The sequence below is a fragment of the Lepidochelys olivacea genome (genome assembly GCF_965140295.1).
Source record: "Lepidochelys olivacea isolate rLepOli2 genome assembly, chromosome: 3".
NCBI lineage: Eukaryota > Metazoa > Chordata > Testudines > Cheloniidae > Lepidochelys > Lepidochelys olivacea.
Window position 1 is genome coordinate 179,348,181 of NC_140413.1, and position 21,768 is coordinate 179,369,948.

At 47.2% G+C, this 21,768-nt stretch overlaps 1 protein-coding gene across 6 annotated transcripts in view; it reads left to right on the forward strand.

Moving 5' to 3' along the window:
• LOC311518209 (uncharacterized protein) overlaps nt 1-21,768 on the forward strand; it is an 84,794-nt gene that overhangs the window by 51,325 nt on the left and 11,701 nt on the right. Inside the window, exons 6-9 of one of the 6 annotated variants that reach the window (XR_014710919.1) lie at nt 2,268-2,436; nt 3,321-3,415; nt 4,075-5,197; nt 5,751-6,174. The exons of 1 other annotated variant lie outside the window; for it this stretch is intronic. The gene's annotated coding sequence lies outside the window, so the exon portion shown is untranslated. Of the gene's footprint in view, nt 1-2,267; nt 2,437-3,320; nt 3,416-4,074; nt 6,175-21,768 lie in introns of those variants that run through there. 4 more of the 6 variants (XR_014710920.1, XR_014710921.1, XR_014710918.1 and 1 more) reach the window with 4 other exon arrangements.

Below are 21,768 nucleotides of genomic sequence, written 5' to 3' on the forward strand. Positions count from 1 at the left end.
TGGGGGACGCTAGCCCAGCGAGAGGGCTGTGATGCCATGTTTGGCTGCCGGGGGGCATGTAACGATGTGTAGATTTGTTTCTGATTGGCATAGTCAGGAGCATTGAATTCCCCCTGTGATCCATGAGGGCTGATGGAAGTCTTGGTTGCTGAAGGACGGTCTGTCCTGCCAAGCGGGTGTCTCGAGGGACCGAGCTGGTCACTGGATTTCTCAGTTCAGTTCCAGGGACTGGTTAAGCAGCCAAAGCAGGTCTAGGGGTTTCTCTAGCAGCTCCTAGAACACCAACAGAGGCAGAAGGAAGTGCAGGCGGAGCTACACACGCGGCAGCAGAAATACCTGTGAGAGATCCTGCAAAGGGAAATCAACCCAGGGTCTGCTATGCCCATGGACAAAAAGAGCAGACAAGGACAGCATGCCTGGGCTGTGCTGTGAAGATTAGCCCAGGAGAGCAGGGCATGAGAAAGTGTACAAGAGTGGCCTAATGCCAAGATGGGAACAAGAGTTCTTTGTTTTGGGTGCAGAGAAGCAGGCCATATCAAAAGACACGGCCTGCTTAGGAAATTGCTGAGTGGCAAAACGAGGGGCCAGAGTCTCAAGAAGGTAGAAAGAAAGGAGAAGGTGTCCTCTGACACAAACCCACATAAGGCAGGCAATGTAGAGGTGGCAGGGATGGCCGTGGACTTTGCAGACCCTCCACCAACATACCCTGTCGGGTGCTGCAGGGAGGTGAAGGACGAAATGGTTGGCCCAGAGATGAAGCAGACTGAAGTCGGGACAAACACCAGGGTGGAGCAGTCCATGGTGGGTTCTCAGACCCTGACAGAAAGGGTTTTGGCGTATGCAGTGGCAGTAGCAAAAAGGCTACAGAAGAAGCTAAAGGCTTCAGAAGAAGCTCTGCAAGCAGCGGTTAATGAGAAGGAGTGGCTGCAGGAAGAGCGCTGGGATACTGCGTAAGAGAAGGAGTGCCTCTTAATTCTGGTGAGCGGCTGGCAGTGGAGCTGGAGACACTGTGCGCAGGCTGTACAAGCGCGCAGCCGGTGACAGCGATGAGATGATGAGGGATGAAGCTTGGACAAGAATAGAACTTGCCCCCCGGTTGGGCCAGGTTCTAAGGAGGAGGGTATGTAATAGGGGGGCTTGGCCTGTGGGCTGTAAAGCCTGGAGTTAGGCCAAACAGATTACAGAGTGAGCTCCACCTGAGGGGAAAACCAGGGAAAACTGCAGCAAAGGTACAGGAGCAGGCCTAGCTGTTCAGTACAGGGCCTTGGGGCAGAACCTAGAATCCAGGGTAGGACTGGTTCTTCCATGGTCTCTAAGGAAGGGGGTGTACAAGGCCATAGAAAGGGCTACCAAGGCTAGCAGGGGCAGGCCGAGCCAAAGTCAGGCTGAGGAAGAGCCCCCAAAGGGACGGAAGACCTTGTTTCTGTTAAAGACTGTCATAAATATAAAGGAAAGGGTAAACACCTTTCTGTAAGCAGTGCTACAAAATCCCTTCTGGCCAGAGGCAAAATCCTTTCACCTGTAAAGGGTTAAGAAGTTAAGGTAAACTCACTGGCACCTGACCCAAAAAGATCAATGAGGGGACAAGATACTTTCAAATCTGGAGGGGTGGGTGTTGTCTGTCTGTGTGATACCTTTGCCGGGAACAGATCAAGGATGCAAGTCCTTCAACTCCTGTAAAGTTAGTAAGTAATCTAGCTAGAAAATGCGTTAGGTTTTTCTTTGTTTTGGCTTGTAAATTTGCTGTGCTGGAGGGAATGTGTATTCCTGTTTTTGTGTCTTTTTGTAACTTAAGGTTTTCCCTAGAGGGATTCTCTATGTTTTGAATCTGATTACCCTGTAAAGTATGTACCATCCTGATTTTACAGAGGTGATTCTTTTACCTTTTCTTTAAATAAAATTCTTCTTTTAAGAACCTGATTGATTTTTCATTGTTCTTAAGATCCAAGGGTTTGGGTCAGTGTTCATCTGTACCAATTGGTGAGGATATTATTATCAAGCCTTCCCCATGAAAGGCGGTGAAGGGTTTGGGGGAATATTTTGGGGGAATAGGACTCCAAGTGGTCCTTTCCCTGTTCTTTGTCTAAAACACTTGGTGGTGGCAGCATTTTACCTAATCCAAGGACAAAGACTTTGTGCCTTGGGGAAGTTTTTAACCTAAGCTGGTAGAAATACGCTTCGGGGGCCTTTCATGCGGGTCCCCACATCTGTACCCTAGAGTTCAGAGTGGGGAAGGAACCTTGACAAAGACATTTTTGGACTTTTAGTTTGGGATGAGCGCAACCCAGAAAGGAATGGACTAAAAGACGGTCACCTGGCTGAAGGGCTGAGTTCCCAGACAAAAAACTGCCAGAGTGCCCTAGCGACTATCAGTGGGGGTGCTAACCCAGCAAGAAAACTGTGACACCAGGCCTTTTCAGGAAGGGGCACCTATCGGTGAGTGAAATCTGTTACAAGCCTGCTTCCATTATGGAAACAGCCTGGTATTGGAGAGTGGTGGAGATGACCTATGGGAGAGGATGGCTGGAGGGGTCACACAGAAGGGGCAGCAGGGTCCAGTGATGAGAGCAGGGAACAGGTTGTACTGAAGCCCTGCCACTGAATGGTAACGTGATCCTGGCCAGGTCACTCTCCCACCTGGTGCATCACTTTCTCTATCTTTATTAATGTGGGTCAGGATATTCAAAGTGTTTGATCCTCTGCTCTTGCTTCCCAAATCCCTGCCCTCCTCGCCCCACACAGGCATCTGCCCTGTTCCTCAAACTTTCATGCCCATGTCCATGCCCACCTACAAGGTCTCATGTACAGTCTCCTGCCAGCAAACTGAAGCTGCCCCTAGATCCAGAATAGGAATCACAGTTCCTGTGTGCTGCCCTGAATGGAGTGTAGACCATGGGCATGGGGAAGGCCAACACTGACATCCAGGTAGATCATCAACCTACTCCTCTGTTTCAGGAGCAGGAAGGTCTCTGGTTCTTGCTCTCTTCGGTAGCTGGAGCTGCTGAGTTGGTGGTGCGTTGGGCAGAGATGGGAACAGGCCACAGGAGTAATCTAGTGTCAGGGGGAGACTCCCCCTCTGTGGGAGATTATGTTGCCCCTCTCTGGGGAATCCCTTCCTTGCAGATGCTGTGCTTTTGGTTCCTGGACTCTGCCAGGAAGCCCAGCTCCCATCCCTAGCAGCTTGGCTGTTCCCTACCCTGCTCAGCACCAGACCCACTGCAGAGAGCTCCTCTGGGCAAGGACTGCAGAGCCAGCCGTCATCCTGGCAGGTGTTGCCCCAGGTTCCATAACCCTGACCCATGGTCTCTCTCCTCTGACAGGCTCCGAAGAAGGCCTGCCCAGAGACGTGGATGCCATGCTGAAGAGCCTGCTGACAGCAATCCCCAGCACAGACAGACTTCAGCACATCTTGGAGGTGAGCATAATGGGCAGGGGCAGCAGGAATTTTACCTTAGCCCTGGGGAGGCCTGGAAATGAGAGCCTGGATGATCCACATTTCCATTGTGTCCTGCTACCCAAGAGCCATTGGGACAACCGTCATCAGGGCAGTCAGTGCAGAGCAGTGTTGGGGTCCTTCCTCCTTCAGGGACAGAGGGAAGGCACTGGTGCTTGACAACAGGGCTCCACCTGGTTTTGTTGAGCACTAACTCCAAGGCTCCAGGCAGGCTTGCGGAGTGAGAGCATCAGACCCCTGTGAGATCCAGGAGAAGGTCCTCCGAGAAAAGTACCGGTTCCTTCCTAGGAAGCTGCTGAGATTCTTAAGGAGGGATTCATCCCTTCTCGCCAATGCACACAGAGGATTGTAAGGAGCAGGTCGTTGTCCTTTGTCCAACAGAGACCTGTCCTAGGTCTCACGCACAAACCTGGAAGAGAGCTGGGAACTTGACTGGGTCCTACCCCAGCACTTGCCCTGGTACACTCTCTTCTCCCCTTCCCCCTAGCTATGGCTCTATGACTGCAAAACAAGCAGAAACTTCTTCTCCATCTCTAAGCCAAACTGACCCCTCAAAATATTTTAGGTTCTATAGGCCCCAAGTTCCATAACCCTGACCCATGGTCTCCCTCCTCTGACAGGCTCCGAAGAAGGCCTGCCCAGAGACGTGGATGCCATGCTGAAGAGCCTGCTGACAGCAATCCCCAGCACAGACAGACTTCAGCACATCTTATTGTGTCCAGGATCCTGGATAATGTTTTCTGCAGGAGGTTTGAGCGGGGAGAGATCACTCATTGTCAGGACCCAGGGGTCTTCAACCAGGGTCTGCAGGATTCATGGGAGAAGCCATGCTCCAACCCTTCACCTAGAAGCCTGCTGAAAATTGCTTACCTAGGACCCATGAAGTTCAGCTCCAGTTTGAGGCTCCACTCCTGAGGTCCGATTGGAGGAGTCCCAGAGAAGCTAACTGGCCCTCTGGCCCTGCTTAAGGCAGCAGCAGGAACAGGAAGCTGACTGAACACCAGGGCTGCTCCCTGTTCTGGATCATGTGCTGCCTGTTTCTGCTGCCACTCCCCTGGCTTGATTTCCTGGCATCTGATTTGTGGTTGCCATTGCAAGTTTGTCCTTTGCTTCTGATCTGCCAGTATCCTGACCCAGCTGCCTCTCGACTCCTGTCATGTGAGTGTGGACTCTGGCTCTGAGCAGTAGGTCTGCCTGCCCTTGACCCAGCCGTGACATTGACTTTTGTACAATTTCTCCAGTGCTCTTTTCTGCTCTCCAGCAAGATACACCAGTCCCTTGGCTCCCAAAGTCCTAGTTGCCTGCTATTCAAGGGCTATGGGGTAGTGCTTGTATTACCCCCACCCCCATCCCAGCTGCTTTTCCTATGGGGATCTCCCTAGAGCAGGGGAGAAATCTGCTCTTCTCTTAGGATCAGTCCCAGCAGTAATTCCACCCACCCTAGCCTCTGCTCAGCTCCTTTGTTTACCTGGGATTAGGGACCACATTTGAAGCCCTTAGCGTGTGGGTGGAGATGAGAGCAGAGGCTGAAGCTCCAGCAGTTTCCACCAAAGAACACCACCCTGTCTTTCTATGGTCTGACTAGGGCTCACCGGCCATCTTGGAGATGAACACCAGATGGGAGCTGATAGATTGTCTTCGGTGGGCCATGTTCTTGTGTGTGATGGAGCTGTGTGCCAGAGAGGGCCAGGAGCAGATGCACCACACATGGCCGGGACCGGGCAAAACAGCCTGTAATGCTAGGTGAGTCAAACCATGGCCACATATAGACACCTTGGGCATCCATGGGGACTGAATCTGGGCACTTCACTGCCAAAAGCGCAACTCACTCCAACTTGAGTCATTATGGTAGTGACCCTGGCCAGCCCCTCTGAGGGGGGTCAGTATTATCTCTGTTAGCTGGTGCACAGGGATGGAAACCAACTGGCTTCAAGGTCACTCACAACGTCACTGCCAGAGGCAGGAAGGAAGCATGGTATTGATGCCAGTCGAGCTCCACCCACTAGACTCCACCCATTTCCAAAGCCAGAGAACCCAGGAGCTCTGATTCTGAAAGCTAGGCCTTAAATGACAAGAGCAACCTCCCTCCCACTCAGGAAGCCATAGAAGGGACCATCTGCTGAGCTCCCCTTTGCAATGCCACTGTCAGAGACCAATGGTAGTGGGTGCCAAGTGACCGAGCAGGGAAGACTCCTAGAGACTCGCAGGTGTTTCATTGTGACCCTCTGGAAGCTGTAGAAAGAGTGCTGCACTGAAGAGACTCTCCTGCTCTAATAAAGGTTTTCTGTTCTCCTAGATAGTCAGCCAGTGAGGCCATTTTGCAGAATGTGGAAGAGCCATTTGGCAAAGGGTTGGAGGATTCACCATGTAGGTGGCAGCAGCTGCAGTGCCTAGGGTCCCCATGGGCCAAGCCTCCACTCCTGACACTCCAGGCTAATGTCTCACTGCTCTCAGTGGGGCTTTGGCTTTAGCTGCTGGGCCTGCATGTCTAGACGGAAGACTCAGGTATTTACATCAGGCTGCTGAATGGCAAATGCAGCCATCCAAAGAAGTGAAGAAGAATGGAAGTGAAAGAGCAAAGCTGGAGTACCTGCTGAGCTGCTGCAATCAAGTGAGCAGAGCTGGGGAGAGAAGATGGAGAACTTGAAGGTGACTGGCGGCAGTAGGGAGGAAAGACAGTTTGGGAGCCAGGAGAGTAGAAATAAATAGTTAAAGATGAATACTGCAGGCTTTGTCTTGTGTGGTGAAGGGTTGAAAATGGGTCTGTTTACGATCACACTAAACTTTAAAATAGCTGTGTATGATGAAAGGGCAGGTCTATAAAGGTAAGAGGTCACCCTAGAGGCTTGAAGTCCCTGATTCTGTCACTATTGCATGCTTCTACCAGCTGATCTCAACCCAACAAATCCCTGAGGTGGTAGCAGTAGTGAGCTCTTGTCCTCTTTTTCTGGACTAGCCACCAGAAAAAGGACACGATACATGTGGCCAAGGAAATAGAGAGGCATGGGGGTCACTTGCAATGTTGCCTGTTAATATACGACAATAACAAACAGATCACTTCATGTGGTGTTGTCAAGAAGCTGCACACCCCTTGGGAGCTCTTTTTAGAGCAACATTAACTCCCACAGGGATTTCTGTTCTAAATGCTCCGGGTCTGAGGGAAGGATTCTGTGGAAAACAGGCCTTTCCCTTGCTCCAATCCAGGCTCTGCTGTTCTGATGCTGCAGAGCTGAAAGGGAAGGCTTGAGGGTTCCTGGAGAGCATGCTGCAATGCTGGATTGCTCTCCCCCGGCACCTTCCAATGGAGGGAAGAAAGGGACACGTGAAATGGAGTCTCCCATCCTGCAGTAACACAAGTGTGGACTCAGGGGAATGCTGTGCTGTGGTGTGTGTGCCCTGCAAGATATCACTCATGAAGGGAAGCAACACTACTCTTGGTAGTGGAATCTGGGTAACTGGGAAGAGGAGTTGGAAATTCTCCCTGGGGAGGGGAAATGGGGAAACGCAGTGGGACGATGTGTATGACTGGAATGTTAGTGTCACTGGTTACAACCCACTGAGATAGGGGAGAGAGGGTAAAAGTGGAGGGCAGGGTGACACTTTACATTAGACCAGCTGTCAAGGTTCCTCCCCCACTCTGAACTCTAGGGTACAGATGTGGGGACCTGCATGAAAAACCTCCTAAGCTTATCTTTACCAGCTTAGGTCAAAACTTCCCCAAGGTACAAAATATTACACCTTGGACAGGCCGCTACCACCACCAAACTAATACTGGTTACTGGGGAAGAGCTGTTTGGACGCGTCCTTCCCCCCAAAATACTTCCCAAAACCTTGCACCCCACTTCCTGGACAAGGTTTGGTAAAAAGCCTCACCAATTTGTCTAGGTGACTACAGACCCAGACCCTTGGATCTTAAGAACAATGAACAATCCTCCCAACACTTGCACCCCCCCCTTTCCTGGGAAATGTTGGATAAAAAGCCTCACCAATTTGCATAGGTGACCACAAACCCAAACCCTTGGATCTGAGAACAATGAAAAAGCATTCAGTGTTTTACAAGAAGACTTTTAATAAAAAATAGAAGTAAATAGAAATAAAGAAATCCCCCCTGTAAAATCAGGATGGTATATATCTTACAGGGTAATTAGATTCAAAAACATAGAGAACCCCTCTAGGCAAAACCTTAAGTTACAAAAAAGATACACAGACAGAAATAGTTATTCTATTCAGCACAATTCTTTTCTCAGCCATTTAAAGAAATCATAATCTAACACATACCTAGCTAGATTACTTACTAAAAGTTCTAAGACTCCATTCCTGTTCTGTCCCCGGCCAAGACAGAATATAGACAGACCCACAGACCCTTTGTTTCTCTCCCTCCTCCCAGCTTTTGAAAGTATCTTGTCTCCTCATTGGTCATTTTGGTCAGGTGCCAGCGAGGTTACCTTTAGCTTCTTAACCCTTTACAGGTGAGAGGAGCTTTCCCCTGGCCAGGAGGGATTTCAAAGGGGTTTACCCTTCCCTTTATATTTATGACACGCCCCCCAAATCTCAGCTAGGGTGAAACACTGGCTGGGATTTCTTCCTGGAGCTCTAGGAAAACAGAGTTAATAAGACACATGCATCTCTAAATATACTACCAAGTACATAAAGACTAACAATATTTTCCACATCTCAAGGACGATTTTAACCAGTTGATTCTGGGAAACTTTCACGGGAGAGTGCATCAGCCACTTTGTTAGAAGCTCCTGAGATGTGTTGGATGTCGAAATCAAAATCTTGGAGAGCTAAACTCCACCGAAGAAGTTTTTTGTTAGTTTCTTTGACGGTGTGAAGCCACTTTAGGGCAGCATGGTCGGTTTGCAGGTGGAAACGCCGTCCCCAAACATATGGGCGTAGCTTTTCCAGAGCGTAGACAATGGCATAACATTCTTTTTCAGTGACTGACCAGTTGCTTTCCCTCTCAGACAGTTTTTTGCTGAGAAACACTACAGGGTGGAATTCTTGATCAGGTCCTTTCTGCATTAAAACTGCTCCCACACCACGCTCGGATGCATCTGTGGTTACTAGGAACGGTTTGTCAAAGTCTGGGGCCCTTAGTACAGGGTCAGACATGAGTGTCGCTTTAAGCTTGTTAAAGGCCTTCTGACACTTTCCGGTCCACTGAACAGCATTTGGCTGTTTCTTTTTGGTTAGGTCTGTCAGTGGGGCAGCGATTTGGCTGTAGTGCGGTACAAATCGTCTGTAATAACCGGCCAAGCCTAAGAAGGATTGAACTTGTTTCTTTGACTTTGGGACAGGCCACTTTTGGATAGCATCCACTTTGGCCTGTAGGGGGCTGATAGTTCCTTGACCCACCTGGTGTCCAAGGTAAGTCACTCTGTTTAGGCCTATTTGACACTTCTTAGCCTTAACAGTTAGTCCTGCCTCCCTTATGCGCTCAAGGACTTTTTTGTAGATGTTCCCGGTGGTCTGCCCAGGAATCCGAAAATATGGCCACATCGTCAAGGTAGGCGACTGCATATTCTCCTAATCCCGCTAGGAGACCATCTACAAGTCTTTGGAAAGTGGCGGGTGCATTTCGCAGCCCGAAAGGGAGTACATTAAATTCATACAGCCCGAGATGTGTGATGAAGGCTGACCTTTCCTTGGCAGATTCATCTAGCGGTACCTGCCAGTACCCCTTGGTTAAGTCCAAGGTAGAGATGAACTGGGCCCTTCCCAGTTTCTCTAATAGTTCATCTCTGCGTGGCATGGGATAGTTGTCTGGGCGAGTTACAGCATTTAGCTTACGGTAGTCCACGCAAAAACGTATTTCCCCATCTGGTTTGGGAACTAGAACCACTGGAGATGCCCATGCACTTTCAGAGGGGCGGATTACACCCATCTGTAACATATCCTGGATCTCCCGTTCTATAGCAGTTTTAGCTTGAGGAGACACCCGGTAAGGGTGGACCCTAATTGGGTGAGCATTACCTGTGTCAATGGAGTGGTATGCCCGTTCAGTCAGTCCTGGGGTGGCTGAGAACGTTGGCGCGTAGCTAGTGCACAGCTCCTGGATCTGCTGTCGCTGCATACGCCCAAGGGTCATGGAGAGGTTCACCTCTTCCACACCACCAGCACATTTCCCTTCGTAGTAGACACCTTCAGGCCACTCAGCGTCGTCTCCTCCCTGGGCTGTAAACTGACAAACCTTTAATTCTCTGGAATAAAAGGGCTTTAGAGAATTAATATGATACACCTTAGGCTTTCGGTTGGAGGTGGGGAATGCTATGAGATAATTAACAGCTCCCAGGCGCTCCTGGACCACGAATGGCCCTTCCCACGATGCTTCCATTTTATGGGCCTGGAGTGCCTTTAAGACCATGACCTGGTCTCCTACTTTGAAGGAACGCTCTCTGGCATGTTTATCATACCAGGCTTTTTGCTCTTTTTGAGCATCCTGTAAGTTTTCTCTAGCAAGGGCTAAAGAGGTTCGGAGGGTGTTTTGTAGGTTGGTTACAAAGTCCAGAATGTTAGTTCCTGGAGAAGGTGTAAATCCCTCCCATTGCTGCTTCACCAACTGCAATGGCCCCTTAACCTCATGGCCATATACAAGTTCAAATGGGGAAAACCCTAAACTGGGATGTGGTACAGCTCTGTAGGCAAAGAGCAACTGCTGCAATACTAGGTCCCAATCATTGGAGTGCTCATTTACGAATTTACGTATCATGGCCCCCAAAGTTCCATTAAACTTCTCCACCATGCCATTTGTTTGATGATGGTAAGGAGTGGCAACCAAGTGATTTACCCCATGAGCTTCCCAAAGGTTTTTCATAGTTCCTGCCAGGAAATTAGTCCCTGCATCTGTGAGGATGTCGGAGGGCCAACCTACCCTGGCAAAAATGTCTGCTAGTGCCTGGCACACACTTTTAGCCCTGGTGTTGCTCAGAGCTACTGCTTCCGGCCATCGGGTGGCAAAATCCATGAAAGTCAGTATGTACTGCTTTCCTCTGGGTGTCTTTTTCGGAAAAGGACCCAGAATATCCACAGCTACTCGCTGAAATGGAACTTCAATGATGGGGAGTGGCTGGAGAGGAGCTTTGACCTGGTCTTGGGGTTTTCCCACTCTTTGGCACACCTCACAAGACTGGACATAGGTAGAAACATCCTTGCCCATTCCCTCCCAGTGGAATGACCCCCCCAAACGGTCTTTGGTCCTGTTCACCCCAACATGGCCACTAGGGTGATCATGGGCTAAGCTCAAGAGCTTGGCCCGGTATTTAGTTGGAACTACCAACTGTCTCTGAGGATGCCAGTCTTCCTGGTGTCCCCCAGAAAGAGTTTCCTTGTATAAAAGTCCTCTTTCTACAACAAACCTGGATCGATTAGAAGAGCTGAGAGGCGGTGGGTTGCTCCGTGCCGCCGTCCAAGCTCTCTGGAGGCTTTCATCTGCTTCCTGTTCGGTCTGGAACTGTTCCCTTGATGCTGGAGACATCAGTTCCTCATGGGATTGTGGACCTAGGCTTGGTCCCTCTGGAAGCGATATAGGGGATGGAGCTGTTTCTGTTGACGGTGAACCGCTCTCCGCTGGTGTACTATGTTGGGATTCAGGCTCCGGCTGAGCCTCTTGTGTAGGGTTATCGGCTGCTGCCAGTTCAGGTTCGGTGGGGCCCTCTGGTGTTGAGGTTGCAAGTACTGGATTCAGTGCTGACACGGGGTCTGGTGTTGGTTGTTCGGCTGGTTCCGGTTCTGGGACTGGTTCCGTCTGGGTCTCTGGGACTGGATCCACTACTGCTGTTGCAGACATTGGCCTGGGGTCCAGGTCCATCACCTCTGACTGGGTCCTGATAGAAGTTTCCGGAACAGAGCTAGGCCTCACGGCTTGTTTAGCCTGGTTGCGGGTGACCATTCCCACCCTCTTGGCCTGCTTCACATGATTGGCCAAGTCTTCCCCCAACAGCATGGGGATGGGATAATCATCATAGACTGCAAAAGTCCACATTCCTGACCAGCCCTTGTACTGGACAGGCAACTTGGCTGTAGGCAAATTGAAAGAGTTGGACTTGAAGGGTTGAATCGTCACTTGGATCTCTGGGTTGATTAAATTGGGGTCCACTAAGGAAGCATGGATAGCTGACACTTGTGCTCCGGTGTCCCTCCACGCGGTGACCTTCTTCCCACCCACACTCACAGTTTCCCTCCGCTCCAAGGGTATCTGGGAGGTATCTGGGCCTGTGGACCTCTGGTGTGATTCCGGTGCAATGAACTGTAATCTGTTGGGGTTCTTGGGGCAGTTGGCCTTTACATGCCCCAGCTCGTTACACTTAAAACATCGTCCAGCTGACGGGTCACTGGGGCGAGGAGGGTTGCTGGAGAACGGGGTGGTGGGACGATAAGGGGTCTGGAGGGTTCTTTGGGAGGTAGGTGGGGCTTTGGGCGGCCCCCGGTAATAGGGTGTGGTCTGGGGTGGTCCCTTCTGGTCTCCGCTCCAACTGCGACCAGTTTTCTTCTTCTCTGCCACCTCCACCCATCTGGCTCCAATCTCTCCTGCCTCAATTACAGTTTTGGGTTTCCCATCTAGGATGTATCTTTCTATTTCCTCAGGAACACCCTCTAAGAATTGTTCCATTTGCATTAGGAAGGGCAAATTTACTGGAGATCCAACACTTGCTCCTGATATCCAGGCATCCCAATGTTTTACAATGTGGTAGGCATGTCGGGTAAATGACATGTCTGGTTTCCACCTTAGGGCTCTGAACCTCCGACGAGACTGCTCGGGTGTTATCCCCATTCTGACTCTCGCCTTGGATTTAAACAGTTCATACTTGTTCATGTGTTCTTTAGGCATTTCAGCTGCCACCTCAGCTAAGGGTCCACTGAGCTGCGGCCTCAGCTCTACCATGTATTGGTCAGTAGAGATGTTGTACCCAAGGCAGGCCCTTTCGAAGTTTTCTAAGAAGGCCTCAGTATCATCACCTGCCTTGTAGGTGGGGAACTTTCTGGGATGGGAAGTGGTACCTGGAGAAGGATTGCTAGGGTTTGTTGGTATATTCTGCTGGGCCTTTATCCTCTCCATCTCCTCCACATGCTTCCTCTCTTTTTCCTTCTCCTCCTCCTTCAGCCGCATGAGTTCTATCTGTCTTTCATGTTCCCTTTGTTTTTCCTCAGCCTGAAATTTGGCTAATTCCAGCTGTAGTCGAGCTGAGGATTTGGCCATTCTAACCTCTCTGTTTTTAACTAACTTTACACCCGAGGTTTAGAAATAAATAAACAAAACTTGGCTGTAAACTTTTGCTGTGCTGGAATAGAGTACCTATTCTCTGATAGTGATTGTCAGCCTACAGAAAAAGACAATTCCCTTGTCTCTGCTCTGGGCCCAAATTAAAGCAAAAAACCTCCAACTACTTGGAAAACTGCTTACCCAGCCCAAAGAAAAAAAAAATTTCTTTTCAAACCTGTGCTCCTTGTAAAACAGAAAAAAAAATCAAAATCCTAAAAAAAAACCCTGCCACTTTTGTCTCCAGGCAAATGGGTAGAGCACACACCCCCTATTTACTTTTAGGAAGAAAAGAAAAAAAAAAAACCTCTGGGTTGGAAGACTGTGAATTTCCCTGCAGGAGTTAAGTACCCTGCCTCCAGGCAAGAAAACCTGCAATTCACAAGATAATCCCCTTTTGTCTCTGCTTGGCCACAAAGCAGAGAGAAACCAAGCTGCTTTCAGTTTCAAAGCTGCCTTCTGGACTTCCTAAAAATTCCTTTTTAAAATCTGTATTTCTAGTTCAAAAAATCTCAACTGGATCTCAAAATGATTTCAGGTTAATCCCACCACTGTGCCACCATGTCAAGGTTCCTCCCCCACTCTGAACTCTAGGGTACAGATGTGGGGACCTGCATGAAAAACCTCCTAAGCTTATCTTTACCAGCTTAGGTCAAAACTTCCCCAAGGTACAAAATATTACACCTTGGACAGGCCGCTACCACCACCAAACTAATACTGGTTACTGGGGAAGAGCTGTTTGGACGCGTCCTTCCCCCCAAAATACTTCCCAAAACCTTGCACCCCACTTCCTGGACAAGGTTTGGTAAAAAGCCTCACCAATTTGTCTAGGTGACTACAGACCCAGACCCTTGGATCTTAAGAACAATGAACAATCCTCCCAACACTTGCACCCCCCGCTTTCCTGGGAAATGTTGGATAAAAAGCCTCACCAATTTGCATAGGTGACCACAAACCCAAACCCTTGGATCTGAGAACAATGAAAAAGCATTCAGTGTTTTACAAGAAGACTTTTAATAAAAAATAGAAGTAAATAGAAATAAAGAAATCCCCCCTGTAAAATCAGGATGGTATATATCTTACAGGGTAATTAGATTCAAAAACATAGAGAACCCCTCTAGGCAAAACCTTAAGTTACAAAAAAGATACACAGACAGAAATAGTTATTCTATTCAGCACAATTCTTTTCTCAGCCATTTAAAGAAATCATAATCTAACACATACCTAGCTAGATTACTTACTAAAAGTTCTAAGACTCCATTCCTGTTCTGTCCCCGGCCAAGACAGAATATAGACAGACCCACAGACCCTTTGTTTCTCTCCCTCCTCCCAGCTTTTGAAAGTATCTTGTCTCCTCATTGGTCATTTTGGTCAGGTGCCAGCGAGGTTACCTTTAGCTTCTTAACCCTTTACAGGTGAGAGGAGCTTTCCCCTGGCCAGGAGGGATTTCAAAGGGGTTTACCCTTCCCTTTATATTTATGACACCAGCGGTTCTCAAACTGTGGGTCAGGACCCCAAAGTGGGTTTCAACCCCATTTTAATGGAGTCACCAGGGCTGGCTTAGACTTGCTGTGGCTGGGTCAAAGCTAAAGCCCGAGCCCCAATGCCTGAGGCCAAAGCCTGAGGGCTTCAGCCCTGGGCAGCCACGCTCAGGTTGCAAGCCCCCTGTCTGGGGCTGAAGCCCTTGGGCTTTGATTTTGGCCTCCCCACACAGGGTGGTGAGGCTCGGGCTTTGGCTTCCCCCACACACACCTGGAGTGGTGGGGCTTGGGAGGGCTCAGGCTTTGGTCCCCCATCCTGGGGTCCTGTAGTAATTTTTGTTGTCAGAAGGCAGTCGGAATGCAATGAAGTTTGAGAACCCCTGCATTAGACACATTATTACCTGCTTTACATTCTTGGTTATTGAGAACCCCAGGACCTAGAATGGATAGGGATCAATCTGCTACCTAACACAGCCCAGCAGATGAACTGGTGGGGGGCTGGAACAGTTCACTGAATACAAACCAGAAAACAGGAAATGTTTCTCCTTTTGCACCTGTCTGTGACTTGTGGGAAGAAATTAGGTTAGCATGGGGGACTTCCTATTGGGTGGAGGTCTCACGTAGCCAGAAGTAAATCATCCTTGGAGATTTTGAAAAATTATAGATACTTTTCTAATACAAAGTTTTGTACCCAACAAGGGGTGACTCTATTGTGGGCTTCCTTGTGGTGGATAATGATGAACTGATCACTAGATTGGATGTTCATGGTTGCTCTGGGGCCATTGATCATGACTTGACTGTATTCAGTAAGGACCAGTAAGGAGGTTTTGGAACAAATTGATAAATTAAACAGCAATATGTCACCAGAACCAGACGGTATTCACCCAAGAGTTCTGAAGCAACTCAAAAGTGAAACTGGAGTACTATTAACTAACTGTGGTATGTAACCTATCCTTTTAAATCAGCTTCCGTACCAGATGGCGGGAGGATAGCTAATATGACACCAATGTTTAAAAAAAGCTCCAGAGATGCTCCCAGCAATTACAGGCCACTAAGGCTAACTTCAGTACTAGGCAAATTGGGTGAAATTATAGTAAAGAACAGAATTATTAGACACATAGATAAACACCATTTGCTGAGGAAGAGTGAACATGGTTTTTGTAAAGGGAAATCATGCCTCACGAATCTCCTAGAATTCTTTGAGGGAGTCAACAAGCACATGGATAAAGGTGATCCAGTGGATATAGTGTACTTAGATTTTCACAAAGCCTTTGACAAGGTCCCTCACCAAAGGCTGTGAAGCAAAATGGGATAAGATGGAAGGTTCTCTCTGGGATAGGGTAACTGATTAAAAGGCAAGAAAGAAAGAAAGGATCTGACTAAATGGTCAGTTTTGAGAATGGAGAGAGGTAAATAGTGGTGTCCCCCAGGGGTCTGTACTGGGACCGGTACTGTTCAACATACCCCTAAGTGATCTGGAAAAAGGGGGTAAACAGTGAGGTGGCAACATTTGCCAATGATACAAACCAACTCAAGTTAGTTAAGTCCAAAAGAGACTGCAAAGTGTGACAAAGGGATCTCACCAAACTGGATGACTGGGCAACAAAATGGCAGATGAAATTCAATGTTGATAAATGCAAAGTAATGCACATTGAAAAACATGATCCCAACTCTACATCTAAAATGATGGGGTCTAAATTAGCTCTTACAATGTAAGAAAGAGATCTTGGAGTCATTGTGGATAGTTCTCTGAAAACATCCACTCAATGTGCATTGGCAATCAAAAAGTGAACAAAATGTTGGGAAATCATTAGGAAAGGGATAGATAATAAGACAGAAATGTAATATTGCCTCTCTATAAATCCCTGGCATGCCCACATCTTGAATACTGGAGCTGGTATCCCCATCTCAAAAACATATATTGGCTTGGAAAAGGGCAACCAAAATGATTAGGGGTATGAAACAGCTTCCATATGAGGTGAGATTAATAAGACGAGGGGAAGTTTTCAGCTTGGAAAAGAGATGACTAAGGGGGATGTGATAGAAGTCTATAAAATTATGACAGGTATGGAGAAAGTAAATAAGGAAGTCTTATTTACTTCTTCTCATAACACAAGAAATGGGGGTCATCAAATTAAATGAATAGGCAGCAGGTTTAAAACAAACAAAACGAAGTATTTCTTCACACAACATACAGTCAACCTCAATCTTTGCCAGAGGATGTTGTGAAGGCCAAGACTATAACAGGGTTCAACAAACAACTAAATAAGTTAATGGAGCATAGGTCCATCATTGGCTATTAGCCAGGATGGGCAGGGATACAAAACCATGCTCTTGAAGTGTCCCTAGCCTCTCTTTGCCGGAAGCTGGGAATGGGTGACAGGGGATGGATCACTTGATGATTACCTGTTCTGTCGATTCCCGCTGGAGCACCCGGCATTGACCACTGTGGGAGGATAGGATTCTGGGCTGGATGGACCATTGGTCTGATCCGGTATGGCTGTTCTTATGACCAGCAGAGGGTAGTCCCAACGAGCAATATTTATATTTGGTGCACTGAAAGGGCTAACTTTCCAAAGCTGACCAAAATGATTAGTGGAAGTGTTTTGGAGAAAAACACTAAACGGAACAATGTGAATGAAAATTGGGAGCTACTGTTTAAGGAGCTTGTTAGATGGGGCATAAGCCACATTGCATAATTACAGGTTTCAGAGTAACAGCCGTGTTAGTCTGTCTTCGCAAAAAGAAAAGGAGTACTTGTGGCACCTTAGAGACTAACCAATTTATTTGAGCATGAGCTTTCGTGAGCTACAGCTCACTTCATCGGATGCATACCGTGGAAACTGCAGAAGACATTATATACACACAGAGACCATGAAACAATACCTCCTCCCACCCCACTGTCCTGCTGGTAATAGCTTATCTAAAGTGATCATCAAGTTGGGCCATTTCTCAACCCCCCCCTCCCCCCCCAGAAACACACACACACAAACTCACTCACACACGCACTCACACACACACAAACTCCAGCAGGAGAGTGAGTTTGTGTGTGTGTGTTTCCAGGGGAGGTGAGAAAGCCTGGATTTGTGCTGGAAATGGCCCACCTTGATTATCATGCACACTGTAGGGAGAGTGGTCACTTTGGATAAGCTATTACCAGCAGGAGAGTGAGTTTGTGTGTGTGGTTTTTGGAGCGGGGTGAGGGGGTGAGAGAACCTGGATTTGTGCAGGAAATGGCCCAACTTGATTGTCATGCACATTGTGTAAAGAGTTGTCACTTTGGATGGGCTGTCACCAGCAGGAGAGTGAATTTGTGTGGGGGGGTGGAGGGTGAGAGAACCTGGATTTGTGCAGGAAATGGCCCACCTTGATTATCATACACACTGTGAAGAGAGTGGGCACTTTGGATGGGCTATTACCAGCAGGAGAGTGAGTTTGTATTTGGGGGGGCGGAGGGTGAGAAAACCTGGATTTGTGCTGGAAATGGCCCAACTTGATGATCACTTTAGATAAGCTATTACCAGCAGGACAGTGGGGTGGGAGGAGGTATTGTTTCATGGTCTCTGTGTGTATATAATGTCTTCTGCAGTTTCCACGGTATGCATCCGATGAAGTGAGCTGTAGCTCACGAAAGCTCATGCTCAAATAAATTGGTTAGTCTCTAAGGTGCCACAAGTACTCCTTTTCTTATTGCATAATTAGCTGAGCTTGCAATGGCCTTCCACTCAACTTGCTGATATTTCTCCATCTGTAAATGTGGTAACTGTTTTAAAATCCAGATCCTATCAATTACAACATGTCAGGGAATGTTCTAGGCGTCAAGGGTCTGATCATTGGATTGATGGCTGTAAACAAGAGATTCCCATAGAATGAACATCTAAAATGCATTTACTGGCCTACCCGCATTTACTTGGTGGCCCATGGACATCAAGATAACATACTCAATGACTTGATGCCTATTTGCATTGGTACATTCATCAGCCATGTGTACACATATTTTGAATATGGTGAGAGATTTCCTCACTTTTTCAACTGCTGAATCTTTCACTGTTGCACCGCATGCTTCGAGAGTCAGCTGAGTTTTTTCAGAAAGATAGCGAGTATTTGCCAGTCTAGTTTGAAACCAGTGTCCAACCTCAGGATTAACAAGTGACAATGCACTTAACATTGGCCTCCAGTTTGTAGCTTGTGGTATCTCTTGCTTAAATAGAAAGTATGATGCAACCGCCATGTTGGTTCACATAAACTTAGTTAAAAAGAAAAGGAGGACTTGTGGCATCTTAGAGACTAACAAATTTATTTGAGTATAAGCTTTCGTGAGCTACAGCTCACTTCATTGGATGCATGCCTCCGATGAAGTGAGCTGTAGCTCACGAAAGCTTAAGCTCAGATAAATTGGTTAGTCTCTAAGGTGCCACAAGTCCTCCTTTTCTTTTTGCAGATACAGACTAACACGCCTGCTACTCTGAAACCTGTCATTATGGAAGGCACTGAATTTACCCATATGGAATGGAAATCTATCAACTTCATGAAAAAACTCGTGCAGAAAGGCATGCATCCGATGAAGTGAGCTGTAGTTCACGAAAGCTTATGCTCAAATAAATTTGTTAGTCTCTAAGGTGCCACAAGTCCTCCTTTTCTTTTTGTGGATACAGACTAACACGGCTGCTACTCTGAAACCTGTCATGAACTTAGTTGTGTCTCCAGCATTCTTAACAGCCTCATTAAGTTCTTCTAAAATTTGCTTTGACAATGACTGGCTTATAAGGCTTTCTGCATGTTGGTGCAGTCCAGAGGCGTGGTGTTTTGCAGCCTTTTCATATAGGTTGTCAGTATTGGTTTAGCTGATCAGTCTGGCAAACCAAGTTCCTCCACTTTTACTGTATAAAGCCATGCTATGCCCACATCTTGAATACTGCATGCAGTTCTGGTCACCCCATCTCAAAAAAAATATTTTGGAATTGGAAAAGGCCCAGAGAAGGGCAACAAAAATGATTAGGGGTATGGAACAGATTCCATATGAGGAGAGATTAAAAAGACTGGGACTTTTCAGCTTGGAAAAGAGATGACTAAGAGGGGATATGATAGAGGCTTATAAAATCTTGACTGGTGTGGAGAAGATGACTAAGGAAAGTATTATTTACCCCTTCACTTAACACAAGAACCAGGGGTCACCCAATGAAATTAATAGGCAGCAAGCGTAAAACAAACAAAAGGAAGTATTTCTTCACACAACGCAGTCACCCTGTAGAACTTTTTGCCAGGGATGTTGTGAAGGCCAAAATTATACCAAGGTTCAAAAAAGAACTGGATAAGTTCATAGAGGTTAGGTCCATTAATGGCTGTTAGCTAGGATAGGCAGGGATGCAACACCATGCTCTGAGTGTCCCTAGCCTCTGTTTGCCAGAAGCTGGGCGTGGACGACAGGGGATGGATAACTCGATGAGTCCCTGTTCTGTTCATTCCCTCTGAAGCACCTGGAATAGTCACTGTCGGAAGACAGGATACTGGGATAGATGTGGCCAATTGGTCTGACCCAATATAGCCATTCTTACATAAAAAATAATTATAATAATAAAAAAGTTTAGTATAGAAACTCCACAATATAAGGACCTCTTGAGATAGCAATGATGTGAGATAATGACCTTGGCAAATAATGCATTTTAAAAGTCTTGGCCTACTAGGAAACATATATTAATTTTCATTTCCCAGTCACAAATTTAGCATTCTGGAGCAAAGTCACTAAAACATAGTCCAGTGCTCTGGCCGCTGTTGTTTGTCATGCCACCATTCACTCTACTGCTCCGTCCCCAATATCCCTGCACTGTCACCTTCTGCAGCCACTTGCCACTGTGACCTCTGCAAGTTGATCTCTTGAGGTACCACCCAGCTCTCAGTGATTTCAGCTGTTAATGGGGGAACCTCGCTGCTAATGCAGGCTGAGCTGTCTTTTCCACAGACATGCTGTCCTGCAGCGGGTCTAAGCACTTAGACCTGATTATCAGTGATTTAAGCTCTAGCGGTCACTTAACAAACCAAAAGACTCTCTATGAAGCCTAATCAGCTCTCTCTCTAAACAGGAGAGAGGGGCAGGTCAAATAGTGCCTGTGAGTCTTAGGCAGAGCCCACACCACCAACCAAAACACCTGTGCCCCACCCTCTCTCTCTTCACTAGGATCTGGCATCCAAACCTCCTGCTTGGGGTGTGCAGCTCAGTTGAGGATGACCAGTGCTTAATTTGTAATGAAAGAGGTGCCAGGGCACAAGCAAGGTTGTTACTTTCCTAATGGATGTGACAAGCCCAGAGGTCCCAGGGCTATGTACTGCCAAGCCTAGAGGTGCCGGGGCTCAGCCCTGACAAGCCCTAGCACAAATTAAGCACTGAGGGAGACCCCCTCATTCAGTCAGGCTAAGCACAGTTCTGGTGCCCTTTACTCCTACAATACGGATAACAACATTTCATGACCCCCACATTTAATACTTAAGTGATTTGTAACCCAACACCAGCCAAAATTGATCACTGGGGCAGCACAGCTCTGTCTGCTGGATACCTAGGCAGAGTAAATGTAAATGCAGTCTGGTCCTGAAGCCTTTCCACCCACCACAGGCTCATCACTAGCTGTCAGAGGAGAGCTCATTCAGACCTTGCTTACAACTCCTCATTTGAAATTATTAGGTAGGCCAATATAGCCAAAACGAATGTGCCGACATTGTCATAAATAATGGCTGTATGAGGAAGCTAGTCTTTGTTCATACTTTTCAAACCCATTATGCTTTCTCAGGTACAAGTATTTTCTCATATACTGTGTATTCTTTTAAAGTGTGTATTACTGTTCCAATTTAAATTCAAATTTCCAACCAATGACTAAATTGGCAACTCTGCATGTAACTGGGGTGGGTATTGGGAATATTCAGGGGGGGTGTCTAGGGAAATCCCTGCAGCCATCAGTCACCTATAGAATCAAAGAAGATTAGAGCTGGAAGAGACCTCAGGAGGTCATCTAGTCCAACCCCTTGCTCAAAGCAGGACCAGCCCCAACTAAATCTTCCCAGCGAGAAACTTATCATATTCCTCAATATAGTTGTTATGATACTGGGAAGAATACTAAAAAGCCACAACGTAACCACAACATTAGCCTAAAACAGAGCCTCTCTCTGTATATCTGAAAACACAACAAGCCCAAGTCTCTGCCTCAAATCTCCATCTCCCATTGCTCTTTGTGTAACATAGAAATGTCACCATTTTGTTTCACTCAGAAGACAGCTGCTCAGTCTTTCTTTACAAAGGATACAACATGTAGCCTCATCATATTCTTTGGTAGCAAAAGGACACTCTCTAGATCCCAAAATCAGCATTCTGTATTGTACCATGGACTATTTCATTTCATTTTAATCTTGAGTCTATTTTTCTAGCTCCCGCATTTCTCTCCTTGTCGTTACTGAGGACTTAAAATTAAAAGGAAGACATATTTATAAGTGACATAAATTTTCTTTCCATTGATAAGTAAAATCATGCTTTCCTCGGAGCAGGAGGAAAATTATTCTGCCACTTGTATGATACTGGCCTGTCTTCT